This window comes from Macrobrachium rosenbergii, chromosome 57 (assembly GCF_040412425.1).
Source record: "Macrobrachium rosenbergii isolate ZJJX-2024 chromosome 57, ASM4041242v1, whole genome shotgun sequence".
Taxonomy (NCBI): Eukaryota; Metazoa; Arthropoda; class Malacostraca; order Decapoda; family Palaemonidae; genus Macrobrachium; species Macrobrachium rosenbergii.
In genome coordinates this window covers 10,229,802-10,253,082 of record NC_089797.1, presented here as the reverse complement: position 1 = coordinate 10,253,082, position 23,281 = coordinate 10,229,802, and the positions used below count along the sequence as shown (strand labels likewise).

The following is a 23,281-nucleotide window of genomic DNA, read 5'->3' as shown; positions in this document are numbered from 1 at the left end:
GAGGAGTGATGCAAGAAGCCACAGAAAGCACAATACCTGTAGGTGCAAAGTTGTGATGTATCAGATGATAAAGTACATAACAGAGACAGGGACAGAAAGCTATGGAAGCCATTGAGAGTTTGGAATTAGAGGAGAAGTTCAAAGTAAATGTCCACAAGAGAAAGAATGAGGGTAAATGGAAGCCATAAAGATAGGACAATGAACGTTAATGTGGATAACAGCAGAATGAAAGCAGATGATTTGGATAGCCATGATAATATAAATATAAGAAATGTAAGTAGGACGACAGAAGAGGCGAGTCATGAATAAGTGAAACAAAATTGGTAGCAGTGTGTGTTTGTGTGTACAAGTCTTGGAAGAAACTGGAAATGTCTATGGAGGCCAAGGTGTAACTGCATGAATGAATGTTGGGCTCTACTCCAGGGAAATGAACATTATAGAGTCTTTAGAGCAAATCACAAACGAAATGTTTTCATAAAACAAACAAAGAACTCCTATCCCCAAAGTTCGTGCTCTTGGCAAAACATAAAAACTGCTGAGGAAACTATTGATTGTATGGCGAGTGATTAAGTCCACCAAACACACTCCTGGCGCCGTATTGATTTGGGAAGAAAACTTAAGTGTACGGTGACTCATGGTTTGCTATACTGTATATATCTAGTTCCTCGTCAGGGGAGTCGGTAGAGTTGTCGCCTACCACTCGCTAAGCCCGAGTTCGAGTCTCCGACCGGCTAATGAAGAATTAGAGGAATTTATTTCTGGTGGTAGAAATTCATTTCTCGGTATAATGTGGTTCGGATTCCACAATAAGCTGTATGTCCTGTTGCTAGGTAACCAATTGATTCTTAGCTACGTAAAATAAGTCTAATCTTTCGGGCCAGCCCTAGGAGAGCTGGTAATCAGCTCAGTGGTCTGGTAAAACTAAGATATGCTTATTATGGTTTGCTATACCTGACTGCAATTTATCGAATGATGGATAACAATAATTGTTTGGTAGATACACTATTTATGAGCTAATACCAAAACGAAGAAATATTTTACGAAACTGGGCAAGCATGACATTTTTATAATAAAATAAAGTATTATATACACTTTCCAAGTAATTACAGAGCTCTGAAAATGAAATTACTTGGTAAGTTGCTTAAACAAAAATTACATTTTTATAATAAAATATAGTTTTATACACACTAACCAAGTAACTCCATAGCTCTGATCATGTAATTATTTGGTAAGTTGCGTATATAAAAATGACGTTTTTACAATAAAATAAAGTTTTATATATACTTACGAAGTAATTACATGATCAGAGCTATGCAATTACTTGGTAAGTTCCTTATATAAAATTTATATGTTACGGGTTAGCAATTTATAGCAATAGTCCAGTATGAGAGAGAGAGAGAGAGAGAGAGAGAGAGAGAGAGAGAGAGAGAGAGAGAGAGAGAGAGAGAGAGAAGAAAAAAATAAAAAAATATATGTCGTTAATACAGTTTGGCTGAACAGTCTCCACATAGAGAACATGTGATTTGAAAAGGCTACATGTACACTGTATTATTCAGCAATTTATCCTGTTAGCTTTTTTAATCTATACAATGAATCGCGTATAAAATGTAAAAGCAAATATGACTTAGCTTTCATGTATCAAACGTGATGGATCCGAATCCGGATGCTGAAGGATAAAACCCTACAAATAATGTAGGTTTCATTATAACAAGAATATAAAACAAAACAAAACAACAATAATAATAATAATAATAATAATGATAATACCTACTGAAGTCCTATGTAAATACTGGAAAATGTCTACAGCATTTTCTCATGTAACAGAAGATGTTTTGACATCATGCAAAAAAAAAAAGTATTGATTACCAGAACCTATGCTACTTCATCTTGGTGCTTACGGTAATTAGGGAGTTGTTTGGGTCTTACTCACGTAACCAGGCACACAGAACAGTAATTAGCCAGTTTTGGTATATGATACCTAGCTGGGTAAGACAAGGTGCCTATTTTACTTTCCGAGCAATGGCGGTGAAAGATTGTCTTGAAAGTTGAATTCTTAGAGGAGGAAAAACTCAGTGGGTTAAAGAATTTCATTAGAAGAATACATGATTGATTGACTGATTGATTATGAAATTCAGGTCTTGATGACCAAGCGCCGGAACCCTTCAGGATTATTCAGCGCCGTAATGAAGGTGAAATATATAAATTAATGATATGATTGATATTGAATAGGCGAATGATGAGGACTAGTGACAGATCCCAAGTTGAGGCTTCTTGGATCTCAAGGAGTGGGAGTGGTGGCACATTTGTTGCAGGATTCCATGAACCCACGGAACAAATTTTGGGATCAGCATCACATTTTGCCCTCTAAAGAAAGATTTATATCACCAGGAGACATAAGGAGGGCGATTGCTTATCCCAGCTGCTGTGACGGTAAGCTAATTTGATAAAATCGTCCAATATTGATATGCTACCCACCAGCTGCATGAACAAAAGCTCGAAGGTCTAGCTGCATTGCAAAAGCTCGAAGGCCTATCTTTAAAAAAGTTTATGTGGTTTCCTGAGGCTTCTGCCGACCACAGACCTGACATAACCACATCTGATGTATGGATATCCCAGCCCTCTTTTGAGGTGCCCGAGATAAATAAAAGTTTGGAAGCAGGTGGTATTAGAGGGACTCCTGAACTAAGATTGTCTGTGTCTTGTCACCAACTGAATAGTCTGAGAGGACTCATGAGAGTACTAGACTGAATGGTCTTTTGGGTTTCTGGATGCTAACTAGTAGGCAATAGACTGGAGCTCTAGACCTTAGGTGAAATCAACTGTGGGACACCAGTATCTCTAGCATGAAAGGTGGCCAGTAACTCTTTATCATAAGTATGCAGAAGGTTACGGTAGATTGAGAAACTTGTGTATGACCTGAAGAGATCTTTGAATCATGTCCTAAATCACTTAGATCAAGGTGGTCGAGGTGCATACTCCCAATCCCAAGGAAACATCCATCTTGGATGGAAGTAGGTCTGACGTGGCCAAGCTGATAACTAAGCCCAGTTGAATACAACGGTCTGTGGGGCTGTGAGGATGTTTTTGGTGTTTTGCCACCGATGAGACCATTATCATCCAGTCACCCAGGTACCTCACAAACATGATGACCTGCCTGTGTGAAATCCCAGGGGGCTGTTACTACACACAAGTAAGAGTCCTGAACTGAAAATAGTGCCATAACACTAGAATCAATGGCATTCTCTTAATGAGTGATGGATCAGTACCTAAAAATAAGCATCCTTCAGGTCAATTAGGAAGTTGTCCTTCAGTCCAGATCAATGTACCAAAGTTAGGGCATACATCCAGAAGGGAGTCAAGAGTAAGAATCGATTAAAAGGGGATAAGTCGATGATGGGTTTCTACTGGACCAAGGCTTTGGGGACTGTGAACCTCGTAAAGTCTGCAATCACCTCCACCATAGCCTTTTTCTCCATACCAACCTCGTCTCTCAGTCAAGCTTGATGACCTTCTCTGCTTCCCTTGTGCATAATAGAAAATGAACAGGCTCTACAGCCAATGGGGGACTAATTTCCAAAAATCAATGTCAATAGCCATCTGTGGGGGTCCTACGCTTCCCCATTGTTATCAATATCTCTAGAAACGAACCCCCACAGGATACAAGTGGGATCATGGGACGGAGTCATTTAGATGCACCCGTCTTCATTTAAAGAGTGACCTTTGAACCCTTGGAGTGGCTTGTACTGGAACTGAAGGAGAAGACCTACTTGCTAGGGTCCTAGGATACATAAAATCTTTTTGCTTTTTAGAAAAGTGAGTGACTAGAGAGAAGTCCCTCCAACCATGATCCTTAGAGAATGAGAGGTCCTAGCAGGTACAAAGCTCCCCAATGAACCTCATGGCTGGACTAGTTGAGATAGCATCAAGACATCCCAAAATCTACTTCACAACATCTATGGGGAGAGAGTTAATGTCAGAAGGGATCAACAAACTTGACAGCATCCTATGAACTGCACACTTTTTCTTCAGCAACTGGCAAGAGATTAAGCAAAATTCTTCATATTTAAAATGGAAGCTGGCCCCAGAGAGGCTGCTGGTCTCCTGGTTTTAGAAATGTTCTCAATATTGGTACAGGTATTTATCAAAGTTTGCTTTTGCTCCTCTTCCTTTCATTCTCAAGGCCATCTCAATAACAGTTTCTGAAGTCGGTCACTAGGAACTCAAACCCATTAAGAGACTACCCTGTCCTAGCCACTGACTTGGGCATTACTTCAAAATCATACTAGGAAGCAAAACCTGCCTCTCAAAATGATGAACCTCTAATATCAATTCAAAACCTCACTGAATCATGATTTGTCATGATGTGGAAGAAGTACTGCACCTCCTTATTTCCATCAGCCATAATACAGTGAATGTAGGTTTCCCAAACTTGTCATTAAGGTGTTGTTCCTTTTCTGCCAAAACCATGTGTTGTAACCTGAAGACTGTATCATAGGGTTGGCCCGAAGGAACAACTCAAATAGCTGCGAACAGAAGAGATGTGTGGTGCTGCTTATAAGATGATTAGGAGTCACATTACAAACTGTCTTATCCAGAAGATTTCAAGTGAGTAACATCTGGAAAGCAGTCTCCCCAAGATTAAATTACCATCAGCAAAGTGACTCACCAGTCACAAGAGAAGGGGAGTAAAACTCCATATCACCTCATTAAATGCTGTAACTGGTAAACTCTATGAGTGAACTGAAAACCTGCCCAGAATTAAGTTAGCATTCTCACAATAAGTTATGTTTCTTTAGAGCAGATACAGTGTTCAGCAGGATAACCCCATTGTGAGCAGCACGAAATGGGTGGAGCATTGGTGTGAGTCAGTTCAACTGAGAGAGCAAGTCATGAGAAGAATCACAGGTATTAGTACTCTGGACATGATTACTAAATGAATGGTGTTGCATGGCTGCATGATCCGAAAACGAAGAAGGACAAGAAATGTGTACTGCACAGGAAGGTGTGGCACATGGAAAATCTGTCCTAATATCTGAAGGGACACTGTGAGAAGTGTGGGGTGCTGCTGTTGGACCATGAAACTTCCTAGCCACAAGAGCTACTGGCAGAGAGGATGAGGAATATGCAGCGCACTGGCATTCACCAACACCTTAACAGCAGCTTGTAGCCTTTCAGGGGAAGGTGGCTTTCTATGAGAGGAAGGGTAAAAGGTTCCAGTTCAATCAACATTTCCTGAGAGGTTCTCTGAAGATTCTGCTCTATCTTCTGCTAGCGCCAAGAGCACAATACACTCTTAATTCTACAACTTTGGATTGCTCTGTAACTGGCTTTGTTTCTCCAATCTTGTTGACAGGACACTGATCCATTTCCTTATGAGGAAGTGTTTTGAATTACAACAGAAAGCTTAAAAGATTATCTTTTTGATGACTGAACTAGAAAATTTATTAGTATTTGCTGTCACAGTCAGATTTCATGCAGAGTGCACACTTCATCGCTGCTAATATATTTGATGACATCCTATAAGAAAGGGCAGAAAACCACCCACTGACCTATTGGAAAAGCACTCCTTTTTCCTTCTACATCACTGATTGTGTGGAGAGGGATTAGGTAGGAATTTGACAGCTTACTCTGGTTTGTATGTCTATGAAAACTGCAATTAATAATGAAATTTTGAAACTTGTTCCTACAAAAATACAAAACTTACTTGTTAAGTGGGAGGATGGTCTCGCGGAACACAGGTATTGTTTTCTTTGATACCTGGAATTTTTATTTTCTCAGTTACGATGTTGAGCAGAGTAAGGAGTGACTACTGTAACCTCCTATACAGTCTTGCAATATGATGCAGAAGTTAATAGCATCACACACAAGTTTGCAAACTACTGTAAGAATAACCAGGAGGACTCTGTCTTTCCCACTGTACAGAATATTCAGGTTGATAAGGCAGCAAAATTATTGCAACTATTCCCAGATAAGTGTTCTACACTCTACCCCTTGATGAAGAGAGGATGGAGGACGTCACATCTAGAGTTCAGTGCCCCAGATGGATGCACTATTTGTGGCAAACAATACTGCCAACTTGGAAATGGAAAATAAATAAGGCTATTGGGACTTGACTGAGTTCCTTTTTCTACAAGAGAATAAATACTTTGCAGTACCAAAAGAACAGTCACGAGGTTAAACAAAGCATAGGATATGTGGTTTCATTTAAAAAAAACTCACATAATGACTAAAACGGCATTTTACCAAAATTAATGACACCAGCATTATTATGAAATGGTGTCATATCCAACTCTTTTACACTGACTAATAAATGTGCTGTAGTATTCGGCACCATTCATTATGCTGAAACCAACAAGAGTATCAGACCTTATGAGGTAGTCTGCTAAAAATATTCCTTTACTTCATGACTCCCTTGTAAGGTTATACAAGGTTATATCAGAAGTCCTCTATTTCCAGCATGGCACACAACCATACCATATCAGAGGTACAAGTTTCTTTTTCACCCAAAAATTAGCAATCTTGATCTGCTCTACCTTAATCAGACATATACCCATCATGGCAAGAGCTGGTGAATATACAAATGTACATTGGCATCCACAATCTCCCGCAGGAATGTGTGCATGGTTAAATTCTTCTTTCAGTAGTGCAACAGGATGACTGCAGTGGACAATGCAGTGGACAGAGGGTTTATCATCTGTTGTTACAACTCTGTTGCAAAGTGTGTGTTGTAGGAGGGCTTTGCATTGCTTTAGCTGTGTATGGGCGTTGCTGACACTGTAACAGCATGAGAACACGTTGTGATGATGTCAATACTAACAGCATTTAGTAACGTTCTCAGGCAAAGACATCTCTGGTGCCTGGCACCATAATCACCCATGGGGATTACAGCACAATGATGAGCAATGACCTGTTTAGAGGCATGCAAAGCAAAAATTCAATTTGTTAATTTGTGTCCTTGCCTCTCATCGAGTAAGTAGGGCATACTTTATTATGCTTTCATCTGACAAAATTAGCATAAAGGGTGAGCTACCTTGAGCAGGCATCTGATAACTGAGTATACTCAGTACAGTCGACTCCCAGTATTCGCGGGGGTTAGGGACCACAAATGCCCACAAAAAGCTGAAATCTGCAAACACTTGAGACCCCTCTAAAAATGACTATAACTGCCTAATTTATTAGTTCAGGCACAAAATACATGTTAAATTATCATCCTAAAACACTTTAATATTATTTCAAAGTCATCTTACAACATTACCCTTAAAAATATATGGCTTACAGCTATGCGTGACACTCCTGCAACTCTTACCATGGCGAAAACTATTCAAGTTACTCCTATACTCAGGCACACACATTTTCTTTCATACAGTAGTCAAGCCTTACTGTTTTCTTTTAACATATACAGTAGATAGGGGTAACACTGGTACATTCTCAAAATATTTAAATATTTAAATATGCATTGAAAAAATATATGTATAATGAGAAATTTAAGATTTTGTAAATCATATGGGTACTCACTGGTGATGAATGCTGACTGATGAATTAGCTGTACAGTCCAATGAATGACAATGAAGATATGATTGCACAGCAAAGCAGAGGAGTTATATCTCCTCTGGGGGCACCTCTTCCCCTTCTTCATGTGCTTTGTTCACCAATTGCACTTTTTCAGGGGCTTTGGGAGGCTTTGGAGGGTCCTCCTTCATGGGCTTGAGAAACATGGTGACAGGCAGCTGCTGATGCTGCTTCTTCATGCTGACAAGGAGGTTATTATAGGGCCCCAAAATCACATCAAGGGCATTTTAAAACTTTATGGAGCATTCCACATAAGGATCCCAGGCCCCAGTCACCTCCTGCAGCTCCCTGGCTGCCCTCATAATTCAGGACAGACGTTCAAAAGACAGGCCCTCATCCCCCTCCTCATCCCCATCCCCTGAACCTGGCGTGTCTTCTTCCTCGATGGCAGACTTCGTCAGCTCTTCCAAATCCTGGTGTGTCAGGGGGTTAGAGCGGACATTAATGAGGGTGTCAACTTCATCCTTAGTGATGTCATCAAAGCCTTCTCCACCAAGCGTCCTCGCCATTTGGACTGCCTTATCAATGGCTGACTGTTGAATTTCTTTAAAAGAGAAGCCCTTATAATCGTGAACACACTCCAGCCACAACTTCTTTCAGCATGCATTAAGCATCTCCTTCATATCCTTCAACGATCGGCTGATGACGGTCAGACATGTGGCAATCGTGAATTTATACCAATACTCGTTCAGCGTAAATTCACTGTCAGTGTCCATTGCCTTCACAAGGTGCTTGAGGGGGTTCTGGGTGTAGAGTGCCTCGAATGCATGGATCATGCCCTGGTCCATAGGATGGGGGAGAGGTGGTGTTGGCAGGAAGGAACTCGAGCTGGACTTCCTTATAATAAAGATCCACAGGGTGGCCACCTTGAACTCCATGCACAAGCCGTTGAGGTAATCCTTAACTTGGGGGATGAAGCTCTGAACGAACCAGTTAGATGTAAGGACTTTGGTGATCCAGGCCTTGGTGTTGTGCATCCAAACACAGGCAGCAAGTTCTTGTTCATATTCTTGAGGGCCCTGGGGTTTGCAGCATTGTAAATGAGGTCTGGTTTCAGCATGAAGTCAGCAGCATTGCCACACAATGGGGGTAACCCTATCCTTCTGGGCCTTAATCCCAGGGCTCTGGCTTTGTCCTTCATGAGGTATGTCTGTGAAAGCATTTTTTTCCAGAAAAAGCCAGTCTTGTCCATATTGAACACCTGTTCTGGTTGGTAGCCCTAGTCCCTGCTGATATTCTTGAAGGTTTTGGTATATTTCGTGGCCACTTCTGTGTCTGCTGATGCCATTTCCCCATGCAGAAGAACATTCTTTAGGTGGAACCGCTTCTGGAAACGGTGGAACCACACCTTGTGGGTCTGAAAACCTTCAGGAGCTGACGATGGTTCTGATTCTTCCTCTTCTTCTTTGGCAGGGTTGTCGAAGACTAAGAAGTCTGTTTCCAGTACAGTATGTCACCGCCTTCCTTAACAGTTGAAAACTGCTGGTAGACTTTTCGTGCTTCTCACGGATGATGTTGCCATTGAGGGGGATGTTCTTCTTACGGCAGTCCATTATCCACAACACCCAGGCTGACTCCATCCTCATGATGCTCTTATCCCACACAGTGGAAACGGTCTTGGCACTACCGCAGAAGCTAGCATCCACAGTCTTCCTTATTACTGCCTCTTTCTTCTTAATGTACTGGAAGGTACTCTCATTCACTCCACAGCGGTGGGCTACTGTGGCATAACTTTTCCCTTCCTTCAACATTTTCAGAAGTGCTACCTTGTCCTGGAGTGTTATGACATTCTTCTGGTGCTTAGGCTCTTTGCCAGAAGCCTTAGAAAGAGCAGGGCATTTAGGAGGCATCTTAGAACATAATTAAAAAAGATACACAAAGATTAAAAACGAGACACAAAGATATGCAAGGTACTGGACACAGATACGCAGTGAAACACTCAAACAGCAGAGGTCTATGCAGTGAACTGGCAGAGATGCAGGCTCCCACAGCACACCTCCAAAAGACAAAGTCTTTGGGGGGGTACAGCCAATCAATCCCAAGGAAAATAAATGGTGCTCCTGGATTAGCTTCTTTGCAAACGCCAGCCAATAGCATGTCAAGTAGCATTACGCCTAGGTATTTCAGCTTCTAAAGCTGCATTTTCTTTCCAGTGAGCTTTGTGTATGTAATTTGCCCATTGTTTGGCAAACGTTCTTTAAGAAAAAAAAAATGAAGTTTTCATAATAAAACTAATATTGTAATACTTACCTGAACACCTGAATTAGCCCTGGTCACCTACCAGCCCAAACTACATCCCCACAGCTTTTACCCACTAAGTGGGTGATTAACTGTCAAATGAGTTACCTGAGGTACCGTTGGCAACACTGCTGCAAGTCCCGGCCGAGTGAGGCCAAGATCCCCAATCGCATTATTCACTATTCAAACTGAAGTGGGGAGAAGGGTGGGAATCATTCCGGTGTTCAAGTAAGTATTACAATATTAGTTTTATTATGAAAACTTCATATTGCAATACACTCCCTGAACACCTGAATTAGCCCGATTAACAAAATTTTAAGGAGGTGGGACCAATCTAATTCAGCCCGACCTGCCAACAGGGAAAGTAGGTAACTCATTATTCACCTACCCTGTATAAATGAATATATCCTCACCTGGTTATCCCACTCGGCAGGTGAGGATGACTGTAGAGAAAGTACCCCCGACATCAGTCTCATGTCTAGGTACTGTCTGAGTCGAGCTACCTCTCATGTGGTATTCAAACCTCCTCATGGATAGAGAGCAGCAAAAATCCAACCTACCATGTGACTAATCACAGCCTCCCATGAGTAGCAGAGAACGATGAACCTCCTATGTGGCTAATCAAAGCACTCTCATGTATGGAGGGGTATGATGAACCTCCCATGTGGCTATTGTAGACTCTCATGTATGGAGGAGAAGTTGAGTTTGTAGGATCTTCGAGTTCTTCGCTGCCCGTTGCTGCTGATGTCTGCGCAGAAGAGGTTGAAGAAACCAAACCTGTCCACTGGATCTTCCTAACTTCACAGTACTAATACTCTCCCTATGATTCCTGACTAACAGAGAATCCTAAGTTCCTTAGACTACATTCATTACCTAAAGTTCCCCCTGTCCTTGACATTACTATGTAATTATAAGATTGAGTTGGTTGTCACAAAGGGACCCAGTGAGTAACTCTTCTCCGAAGAAAACTGAATGTTTCTGAGGTAGAAAGTCATGAAAACCGACACCGACTTCCATGTGGCCACCTGTAAGAACCTCCGCACTAAGAGAGTACCCTCTCAGCTAAATGAACGCACCCTTGATAATAGAGTTAGCTGCTACACACGGACTAAGAGAATAACTCTCATGTAAGGAGGAGAACGATGAATCTCCCAATTGGCTATTCAGAGCCTACCCTGTATGGAGGGAATGAGGTAGTGTGCCAAGCCGTTGACCCTCCGCCCTGCAGGTTGTGGCAACGGCCTAGGTTAGCCTACGAGAGCACCCCCTTGGACTCTAATAGGGAAACTATCAGACTAGGATACTTAAAACATACTAAAATTAAGTTCATGTGATTATACTATCACTGTTGCTTAAGATTCTAAAGCCTAAAAGGAATTCCTCTATCTGCTCAACCTAATAACCACCGTAGTACGTGAATACCACCTCAGCTAAATGAACGCACCCTAGATAATAAACCAAGTAAAGGAAGAAAACACTGAGACGGACTCCCAAGTAAACTGCCTCCAGAACAGAAGACACTGAACAATTCCTCAGAAAGGAAGATGAAGTGGACATAATCCAAATACTGTGTGGTAATGAAAAAAAAAAACTGTTACTGTAAATGCTAAATATAATGTAAAGTCAAAATTAAACTGTATTCAAGGGCATAAAGCTCGCACCACATGAGAATCGTGTAGTGTGCCCGCAACTGTGTTTGTGGAGTGGGAGCTTATGAACCAGGAACCCTCTCTCCAAAAGTAACTAATCGCATTCTTTGACAGCAAACAGGAAGGATTCAGCGGAGAGACAAGAAGTGTACACAGAAGTGGACAGAGTTTCTCAACCTTTGATAAATAGACTTTAATATTTGCACCGGACATAAAGACATCCCCGCTTGATCGCTGGAACTGAACACTTGCAGATAAAGAACCTTAAACGAATGAGACAGAGTTTTAGCCTTCGACTCTGTCTTCGCCACGAATTCCGGAAGAAGAGAAATACATATCATTTCCCGCCTAGGAAACCAGCCTAGAAAACTTCCTGAAGCTCGCCCACCTTTCCATCTGCAGCTAAAGCCGAAAGAAAGAAAACACCTAATCAGTTGTCTTAACGTTAGAATTTCTGAAAAATCTCACGAAGGAGCCCGAGTTAGCAAGACCGGACGTTAAACTAAAGGAACGTAATAAATCATAGAAATTTTCGGGAAGATGGAAAAATGTACTGCTAAGTGTTGAGCGGTAGCCAGCAATAGCCGAAAACGGAAGAATCTTGACTTTCCAAAGGAATAGGAGAAAATCAGCTAAGATGGAATGACCTTCCTTATAACACATACTTCCACATGTCCAGCTGACCTGGTAAGCTTACGGGTTGACTTTCTCAAGCTGAAAGAAACACTGTCTAGACATAGCTTTAGAGAATCCGGTCTGTCTGGCTGTTCGCTCGGCAGTCGCCTGCAACTAGGTTCATCCTGCAAGAGTTTGGATGATAATGGTGAAAATGCGGTTGTCTTGGAGATCTTCCGCATGAGAAGGGACATCGGAACTTCCGTAAGGAGCATTAGGAGTTCCAGAAACCAAGGGCATTAGGGCCAGCAAGGAGCTAGAGTCAAAGACGTCTTGACACTCCCGCAATTCCTGATTACCTGATGAATGAATCGAATGGCAGAAAGCATACACCTCTAAAGTTCTAATGATCTTGTTCCCCCCCAAGTTCTCAGATACGACATGGTAGTTATGATGTCGCAAAGCAGACCCACTACTCTGTTGCGCACTAGGACTGAAAAACACCAGAGGGCTTCCTTTACAGCCCTGAGTTCCCGAAGATTATGACTCCTCTCATTCCCGATCCCTCCAGAGGCCTGAAGCCTGGGTTCCTCCAAGGTTGCTCCCCAACCTTGATTCGGGAAGAGGGAAGACGACAGAACTTCCGGATGTCAGATGCAATTCTTCTGACTATCACAGAAGATCCAACAAGCGAGAATTGCTCCAGACTAAACCTGCACTCTTGATGTGGAAGTCCCAGCGATCCCTCATACCTAAGAGAAAACAAGCAGAGAGAGAGAGAGAGAGAGAGAGAGAGAGAGAGAGAGAGAGAGAGAGAGAGAGAGAGAGAGAGAGAGAGAGAGAGAGAGAACATTCTCCCTAAATGAGTACTGGCTGTTCCCTGTTGGACAGAAACACCTCTACTTCAACATTTTGTATCCTTGACGATGCATAATTGCACACTGGAGACATGAGTTAGATGCAACAAGTTCGTTATACTCTACTGGCCACATACCCTTAACCCTGAGCAGCCACACTAATCATAGCCTGCTGTGACGCTACTGCTGACGACGGCTACACGAAATTGACCATGGAGGAGATATCCTCCTCCCTAAGAGACTGTTGCAGAGCACAAAAGGCGCCCTCAACAGATTCTTCTCCAAATGTCCGGATAGTGCAGCGGAAGCTTAAAAAGAAGTTCCTCCTCTTCTTGCCAAAGAATGTTGTACAGTCAGACGAAATGTTAACCTGGTATGCCAGTCCCATTGAAACCTAAGTGATGAGGTGTCAGGCAGTACAGGATCAGATGGGAGTATATCCATCTTGTTTGAGAAAACCCTATCAACCAGGACCACATCCACATAGGGTGGGACAAGACCTCCGACTGGCTGGGAAAGGTGTCCTCCAAGATACAAGCCTCCCTAGATGAAACTGAGACCAGACAATTTGACGAAGGAACCAGAGAGAGAAGAGCCTCAACAGATATGTTGCGAGGAACCCTGACAACCGCAGAAGAGTTACCCGCTACCTTGTAAAAAACCCCTCCCGAATAGGAAGCAAGGTTGAATCCTGCTTATTTGACCATATCAAAGCCACTAACCTACGTCTGCCTCCCTCAATGCCTGCCTGACACAGCCAAACCAGACCAGGTTCTTTGATGATTGAGCAACTACCAGTTCCATCGCATATAGCAACTCGAACATCGCTTGATTCGCTAGTGTAGGCTCCTCCGGAGCCTTGGACTGAGGATAAAGGGTATGGATGAAGTCCACCATCCACTTATACTCATTCTCATTAGCTGAAGGAAAACTAATAGCCGACAAATGCCAAACTCGAAAACCCGGAACTCGGCACACCTGGGTGCACGAGATGGACACCTGATGAATCAATCACGAACATACTGGAGGCACCAAAGTAGGCTGCGCAAACCCTGCACCATCCAATGACGATGACGCAACACCTGGCCCAGCCACACCTGGGTGGACAACGCCCACTCCTTAGAGCGAAGAGGCTGCAACACCCGAACCACGCAAACCCAGATGTATCAAAACCGCATGAAAATGGGAATCCGCAACTGAAGACTTGCTGGTTAATGAAAAAGGGGGAAAAGCCCTTGATGACCCAGAATCAACCCCGAACCTACATGGGAGCCTTAGGCGGAGGGACAAACAAACCTGCAGGAAAGCTGAGAAAGAAGAAGCCGAAGGAGGGAAGAAGGAAGAAGCCACACTCGCAGTAACCACCGGGGAGCCTAACGCCAACGCTGGACAAATGGAGAAGGTACCAACTGGACCAGAACTCAAAGGAGTTTCGAAGGGGAAGTTAAGAGGTATTATACCGAACCCAAGGTAACAGAGGAAGGCAAATTACCAGCTAACCTAAAGAATGGAAAGACTGAGGAAACTATCAGTGCTGATACACTGAATGCTGGCGCAGGCGAACTGCCGAATGCCGTAGCATCCGCAAGAATCGCGGAGGATACATTACGGTTAGTAACCCGTAAAGAATGAAAATAAGGAGTTGCTGATGCCTCCGCAAACACCTGAGAAGCAACAAGATTGGATGCCAGAGAAACTACAGGATTCGCAAAAGGTGATAAAGAAGATGGATCCATTAAAAGTACCCCTTCCCTTAACCCCGGAGAGAGAGAGGGAGCCGCTGAAGCTCTAATATCACAGGGTTGAACCAAGAAAAGCCTTTGCTCTGCTGAGTTAAAAGCTAAGAAAACAGGATGAGCAAACGAAGACCCCGAAGACCGAAAAAGAAGACTGAGTAAGGGCAAAGGAAGAAGGCTTAGAAGAAAATGGGGGAAAAAAGGAGAATTCTGTAGCGGCCAAAGAGGCCATAGATTTCAAAGAAAGAAAATAGACTGATTCTGTCCCTTCCCCCCCCCCTCCTCCGTAATCTTGATAGACATCATTATCAAATTCAGAAAATTCTTTAAGACGTGATCATAAATACTGGAAAACTCGATCGCCAGAATTACCACCATCGCAAGATAAAAGAAATTTTAACCCAAAGAAAAAGGAACCTTCGAAGAAGAAGGAGTATTCAAGTAAAAACAAAACAAATTCAAAACCAGATGTATCAGAAACCAAATCTGAACGACCCTCCAAAGATCTGGACACCTTTTGTTGCACAGAGCATGAAGCAGGAAATACAACTGAAGATTGATCTAAATGAGAGCCTAAACATTAGCGACTCCAGACCAACCTGAACCCAAAGAAGACTGCACGTTCAACTACTCTTCCTAAATACTCCCTAAAGTAGTATTTCTACTCGTCTGAGTGATTCCTAATTCTATATCCACCTTAGAACTTATGCTTTAGAGGGAAGGGGGGAATCTGCTGCCAACACTGCCTGCTCCACACCAGGGGCCGTCAGATCCTACCTTCGAGGTTTGCGGTTTTCCATGACCCCCGCCACCTGTTAGGGCTGGTTCTAGAACAGGCAGGGGGGCTGAAAAAGAACAATTAGTATCTACAACACTAGTACTACTATCCTTATCTTTAGTTTCCGTTAATTTAGTCATACAGCTAGAAAAATAGACCAGGCATACTACCTGGTAACTTGTCCTCTAACTTTTTGAATAATTCTTCCATCTGATCTACCAACCAGACTCGCTGCCTATCTGACTGATCCTACACTGCATCTTCCTACACAAAATACAAACAGAATGTCGATCGTGTTTGAGGGTACTCATCCTATGCTTGCAGGACGTGTAGGACCGATGAGCGTCAGCATCTTCAGCAGTAGAAGGCTCTGTTGTCAAAGAGTCCAAAGTACCGATCCCAAAGTCCAAAGTGGGAAAGAAGTTCCAAATCCAATCAATAAAGTATCCATCCAGGAGAAAATGCGTTGAAAACAGCCCAAATCGTAATCTGATGTCCAAATTCTTCAAATGAAGGGTCAGGCTAAATGACCAAAAGTTCACCTGATGTGGGACACACCCACACAGCATGGCGAACAAAAAGCAATTGGGGATCTCAGCCTCACTCGGCCGGGACTTGCAGCAGCGTTGCCAATGGTACTTCAGGCAACCCATTTGACAAGATTTTCCTGTAAGCATTGGTAACGCTGACAGTTAATTACCCACTTAGTGGGTAAAAGCTATGGGGATGTAGTTCAGGCTGGTAGGTGACCAGGGCTAATTCAGGTGTTCAGGGAGTGTATTGCAATATACATTTTATTGATATTTTGCTGTGTTTACAAGACATTAATATTAATATTTGAAAATTGGTAAATAATTTTTTTAACATGAAAAATGTATTTAGTCACAAAAATAAATTGAAATTAGTGAATATTTTAGATATGCTCTACAAAAAAATCCACGAATAGGAAAATTTTCTGTGAATAATTTGGACTTATGTTCCACAGAAAAATCCGCGAATACAGTAGGTGAATCCGCAATTGCTGAACAGCGAATAGGCAGGGGTCTACTGTAGCTGTGTATGGACAGGAATGAGCTTGATGAGGTGGCTGCACAAGAGCCATTTGAATCAATACATTCACAAGAAAGGACTGAACAATGACCCAAACATTAAAAGAATTGAAATTAATTATATGAGTAGTATTCGATACATTCACAGGGAAGGATTGAACAAAGCTCCAACATAAAGAGAATTGAAATACAGTATACTGTAATTACTATATATACATTATTATTATTATTATTCAGAAAATAAACCTTATTCATATGGAACAAGCCCACAGGGGCCACTGACTTGAAATTCAAGCTTCCAAAGAAAATAGTGTTCATTACGAAGAAGTAAGAGGAGGTAAGGGGAAATACAGAAAGAAATTGTTAACATTTTCAGTAGATGTTTCTCAAAAGTAAAGAGGTGGGTCAAAAGTTACACCTAGAATAGTTAAAGCTTCAGACTCATTCATCGATTTGGAGGGAAGGGTGGGGTGGAAAATCTGTCAGAGATCTGCTAATCAACAGTGATTTCATGTTACTGGAGTTCAGCCTCATGCCCCACTGGTTACACCAATCATTAATCTGCTCCATGTCCTGACTGAGACTAAGGGCAGCTTCATTTCTCAGAAGTGAAGACTTTATGACACCCAAAAGTGTAGCATCATCGGCATACTGAACGATCTTGTTTTCCAGGCCAACAACCATATCACTTGTATACAGTACACTAAAAATAACAGTGGGCCAAGAACACTGCCCTGTAGAACTCCAGACACAATAGGTCTTGGTTTGCTAAAGATCCCATCAAAAGCAACTCGTTGCTGCCTACCTGTATAGCCTATATGGAAATTTTGAAGAAAACCAAAACATATCCACCCACTCCAAGATTCTGAAGTTTGTAATAAGTGCCTTGTGATTTGCTAAATCGAAAGCAGCACTAAAATCTATTTGAATTACTCTACACTCAAAATCCTTATCAAGGTTCTCGTGTCAATGGCATGTCAAATCTAAAAGAGCATCATAAGTACCTAACTGCTTTCTGTATGCATATTGACTCTCAACTAAGAATTCTTTAGATTCCACATACTGTATGTGTATAGTGGCTTAATAATAAGTTTCTCTGCAAGTTTGGAGAGCACAGGGAGAACAGAAATTGGGCCATAGTTACAGCAGTCTGCAGATATGCCAATCTTTGGAACAGGCACTGCACTGCTAAGCTTGTGCTCACCAGCAAAGATACTACGTCTCCATAAAAATCTACAGAATCTACTAATATTGGAAGACACACTAGAAACTTTCTTAATAAACAAAGGGATGAAACCAACAGGTTCTTCTCCACCCCAGCTATCAAGATTATCAATGAAAATTGGCCATAAGAACAAAATATGTCCAATATCAATAAAAAATAACTACTTATTCTGAGAGAGAGAGAGAGAGAGAGAGAGAGAGAGAGAGAGAGAGAGAGAGAGAGAGAGAGAGAGAGAGAGAGAGAGAGAGAGAGAGAAACTGATTCCTTTACAGAAGGAGCCTCTTGATGAATGGTGAGCAAACCAAAATTAAACTGAAGAAATGGTGACGTGGGCAAATCCCAAAGTGTTTCAAAACTAGTATTGTTTCTCTGAGACTTACAGAAACCTCGGCATCTCTTCTAATGAAATCAGGAAATTGTTATGACTCCTGGAACCTGGAAAGTGATCAATAAGGTCACTGCATGAGTAGGGAAGAGTATAGAAGGAAGGAGGGGAATGCTCATGTCCTGAAAGCAGTAATCACATCACAAAGAGATTACCAGTACCAGACTTCCAAAGTAAAGCAAAGGAAGTAGAGCCAGTGGGAAGTTCTCTAGGCAAATGACAAAAATAGGGGAAAGAGTTGTTACCTTTCTTTAAAGTAGATCAGTACTTAAAGCAGTGACCTAGGAGGAGGAGACCTTGCTTGAATGCTTAATCTGAGTACAGGTTAATAGCCAGGCATTGGGGACAAGGTGAAAAAGGACTGCAAGCAAACAAACAAACATAGGACAGAACAAAAAAGACTCTAAATGGCAGAGCGTCTAGTCACCCAGAGAAAATGCACCAAGCACGTTACTGAAAACAGCAACCAAGTCACTACTGATTGGGGAAAAGACCCAAAATCAAGAACCATCTTTGCTAGAAATGGAACAAACTGTGTACAGATACAGGCTTGATGACCAAAATTCAGACCAATACTGGTTACGAACTTAGTACCTGCTCAGATCGGGAGGAGCAAAAGATGTAACACTCTACAGACATACGCCTCAACTGGCACGGGCTTCGCCCACATCAGAAGACAGCACTGGCCAAAATGGATATGGGTGCTAGCTGCAGGATGAGTTGCAAAAGACACCTCTTGGCCTTCCTGCTTTACCTTTCCCAATCCAGAGGAGACAAGCCTACACACTCCTTACAGTTGAATCAGGACTGCAGACCCTGTCCCAGAAAAATGAGCATAACCCAAGAGGATCCACAGTAAAAGAGGATATAAAGTGAGCAGGCACACACTCACATCCTAAACATGGTTGTTCACTCAAACCTTTATCCTTTTGAACAACATCCATACTGAATCATCCAAATTGTGATCCAAAATGAGCAAAATTCTTATAAAAACAGCTTCAGTTGTAATCTGCTGCAGCATGCTCAAAAGTCCTCACAAGATGGCAGTCAAAGAAATATCTGGGTTTTAAAGCATCAATGGTCTTTTTCAGCTTGTACCATGGATACCCCTATATAAAAGGCAATGCTTTGCATTGTAGTAGGGACAAACCAAGGTTGCCACTGTGATTCTCCATTATTTTTTCAGAGAAATGTCAATCACCATTGGAAAATATCAAGAAATCCATATTTCACATTCATTCTATATTAAGCCATTAAAAATAATATCCACCAACAAGAGTCATACAAATAGCCTAAGCTACCTATATGGTTAATACGTTTGTAAGAAATAAATTTCTAACAAATAATTATCCAGACATTACAGAATTATTCTATCATAAGTCCGATTAGTATATAACTTTCTAATTTCTCACCACCATGAGATTTAATATAACCAGAGGTCATATGATGGTAATTCTAATTTCTGTCCATAAGGAATATGAAGGGCAAGTGAACAAGAAGTTATGAATTTACCAATAAAAGTAAGAAGACAGATTGTTTTCCAAGTCCTCTGTTGTTTTGGTGTTCCATAACTTCTTTGACACTGCTTGGGAAGTATTAGGCACACAGAGTTCATGCCATAAACTGTATAAAGGAAAATGGAGATCTAATTTTCACCACACAATTCATTCTGTTACCAGAAGATGCTTCTTGTGTAAGGAGTGCAGATGGCGAATGTACTAATTCTAAACTTCCGTTATCGAAATCAAGATACAAATTTTCTTTTGAACCATTACAGATTATGGAACAAGTCATTCTACTGCACAGTGCCTCACTTCCAAAATCCCCTCTGTTTGGGGACATGAAGTCAATTAGCATACTGGGACTGGAAAAAGAGGAAAAAATGTTGACTTCTTTTAGAAGCCACAAATGTAAGCCATACCCACACCCAGATAGCCTACTGGTGAACCACAACCTACTAGCAATACCTCTTAAACAAAAAGTAAGGCCTTTGCTAACTGTATGCTCCTTTGCCTGTTAGGACCTGATATCCTACATTAGGTAAGGATTCGATGTCTTTTTGTATTTCACTATATGCACTATGGTGCTCTAAACCAGGTTAGGTTCAGGGATTGGTTTGTGTCACCCTTGGTCAAGTTACTTTAGGTTATGGTAGGTTAAGAATTATCCCAGTTTTTCTCTATGAAGGAGCCCAGTCTATGGTATTATGCTTGTCTCAAGCTTGGCAGGACCAAGCATCTCAAGTCACGCTATGTTAATTAGGATATGTTGGGATTCATCTGTGTAACTGCTTTTGCCACATCTTCAAACTTAATATGTTTTACTGTGTGACTGTTCCTTAACACACATATTATGAACAATGCATTTTTCAGACTGATTATCTTGAGATTTAGCTATACATAATTTACAATGACTATCAATGCAATCCTCTGGTTTTTGATAAACCACCCTAAAAGCAAGGTTTCCCATTGGAGTTGCCCCATTACAATTATAGAGGATAGCAGAAAAAAACACCTGTAATTTGCACCTAAATTAGCGTAGGACAAAAAGTACATAACCTTGCTTAGCCTAAGCCTATAACACAAGATAAGAACTTGGGAACATTTAAACCTAGACTGGTGGTGGTTCAGGTCTTCAGTAAGAAATCTGCCAAATGTATCATAGACTATATGTAAATTACAGTAGGGTACCTCCGTTGATTAGGCTACCAACAGCCCAGTCTGAGAGGATCTAGTCTGAGCTGTCACCTGCGGATTAGGCTACTGGTAGACCTGTCCTATAGTGCATTATATAGGCTAGGCTACAGGGTAAAACTGCACACTACTACCGCAGCCTGATTTCTGCCAATTGCCGACTCTGATATTTATTGTCTGTCTATGTTTGTGTCTTTAGTTCATGTTTATGATAAGTACCATCTTTTATTTGTTTTTACATTTATCCCCATGAGGCTGGTTCTACCACATCACCCATTTTACACATAAACCAGTGGTTGCCAAGCTAGAATTGAATGGAATATAAAATTTAGGCCAAAGGCCAAGTGCTGCGACCTATGAGGTCATTCAGTTCTGAACAGGAAATTTAGAGTAAAAAGGTTTCAAAGGAGTAACAGGAGGAAAACTTCGCAGTTGCACTAAGCAATGAAACAATTGTTTGGAGAAGCTGGGAAGTAAGATGGAAGAGAGAATGTGAACGGAGGTACGGTAAATGAAATGAAAGGGGTGGCAGTTAGGGGCTGAAGGGATGCTGCAAAGAACCTTAGGTAATGCCTACAGTGCGTCACGTGAAGTGCATTGAAGACACTTTCTCCCTGCGGAGATAATACCTTACAATTTTACCGACTACCGTATGATATAATAAATCATGACCATAACTCCAAATACTGGAGATATGAAATAACACAGAAACTTTGAACTAGAACTCACTAATTCCATATCGAAATAACAGAAACTTTCAACTAAGACTCACTAATTCCATACCGAAATAACAGAAACTTAACTATAACTCACTATCCATACCGAAATAACAGAAACTTTTAACTATAACTCACTATTCCATACCGAAATAACAGGAACTTTTAACTAGAACTCACCGATTCCTTACCGAAATAACAAAAACTTTTAACTAGAACTCACTAATTCCATACCGAAATAACAGCAACTTTCAACTAGAACTCACTATTCCATACCGAAATAACAAGAACTTTTAACTAGAACTCACTGATTCCTTACAAAAAAACGAAATAACAAAAATAACAGCAACTTTAACTAGAACTCACTAATTCCATACTCACTGAAATAACAAAAACTTTCAACTAGAACTCACTAATTCCATACCGAAATAACAGCAACTTTCAACTAGAACTCACTGATTCCATACCGAAATAACAGAAACTTTTAACTATAATTCACTATTCCATACCGAAATAACAGGTACTTAACTATAACTCACTATTCCATACCGAAAGAACAGAAACTTTTAACTAGAACTCATTATTCCATGCCGAAATAACAGGAAATTTTAACTAGAACTCATTATTCCATACCGAAGACAGCTTTTTCCGGAAACGCCTATCCACGAATTCCAATAGGAAAAAGATACCCTTCGGCTACATAGCACTTAAGTTTCCTTAATACTCAGAACAGGACAATGAAACCTTCATTTTGAACAGATCTACGCAATGCCAGGAGTACTTACAGGTTCCTCTGTAGCCTATATAACAGTATCACTACAATTTCCCATGTCAAACGAAGTCTCATTTGTGTTTGTTTACAGTTTGTTTTCCCGAGGGGTTCTAACCACTGAGAGCCATCTTAAGTGGAGTGGCTACGTTTTCTCGGGACGTGCAATCTCTGGCAGCCATATTGAAACTCCGATGTCTAATCGCTTCTTTCATCTTGTTATTGACTCATCATGCCTGTATACAGTATTCCTTATCAAGAATAAATAAAATGTCACCCAGTAAAGTCTGTTTCGAAATATTGCTACTAAGAGAACTAAGATGGTCGAAAACTTCGCAAAAAAAAAAAAAGATGTATTCACTCACTAAATTGGAAAGCAAAATACAACCGTTTTTTTTTTAATAAAAAAATGAACAAATGCCAATCTGCACACGTAAAAGAAAACAGTTCAATGTACTCTCATTTTAACGAAATGATATAGGATGCTGTTACAAGTGTCAATGTGCAGTCATCCACTTATTATTGATGTTTAAACACTGACAATCTTCACAGCTTTTCCTAATAGAATGAAATGATTTTTTCCCGTGAACGTTTGCCGTGAAGCATTGTGAAACCAACACAGTTAATTTATAGATATGATTATCCTAAACAGATGTATCAGAAACGTGTCTTTCTAAACAGTAAAATATTCGTGTCTTGCAAATACAGGTATATGTAAGATTACAGGTGACACAACTGAGGAGATGACAAACATGGGTTGATGTTTAAAGAGATATGCTTGATCTTTAGAACCTAAAAAATACCTCTCAGTTTCTTCACAAACTTTCGCAATACGCTGAATTTCGTGAGAGAGTTCTCCCTGTCTTAGTTTTTGTTTGTATAAAAGAGCACATATTTGTATTTTTTCATTAACTAGTAATAGTACCTCTTGTCATAATTTCCGACATTTCAGTTACGTCTTAGAACAGTAAAATATATAACCCTGTTGCCTTCATGAATCAA

At 41.1% G+C, this 23,281-nt stretch overlaps 1 protein-coding gene across 1 annotated transcript in view; it reads right to left on the bottom strand.

Annotated features, from left to right (window-relative positions):
* LOC136837005 (protein Star-like) overlaps positions 1-22,409 on the bottom strand; it is a 40,285-nt gene extending 17,876 nt beyond the window's left edge. The window contains exon 1 of the mRNA XM_067101535.1: positions 22,296-22,409. The gene's annotated coding sequence lies outside the window, so the exon portion shown is untranslated. The remainder of the gene's footprint in view (positions 1-22,295) is intronic.
* Positions 22,410-23,281: the final 872 nt, after the last annotated feature.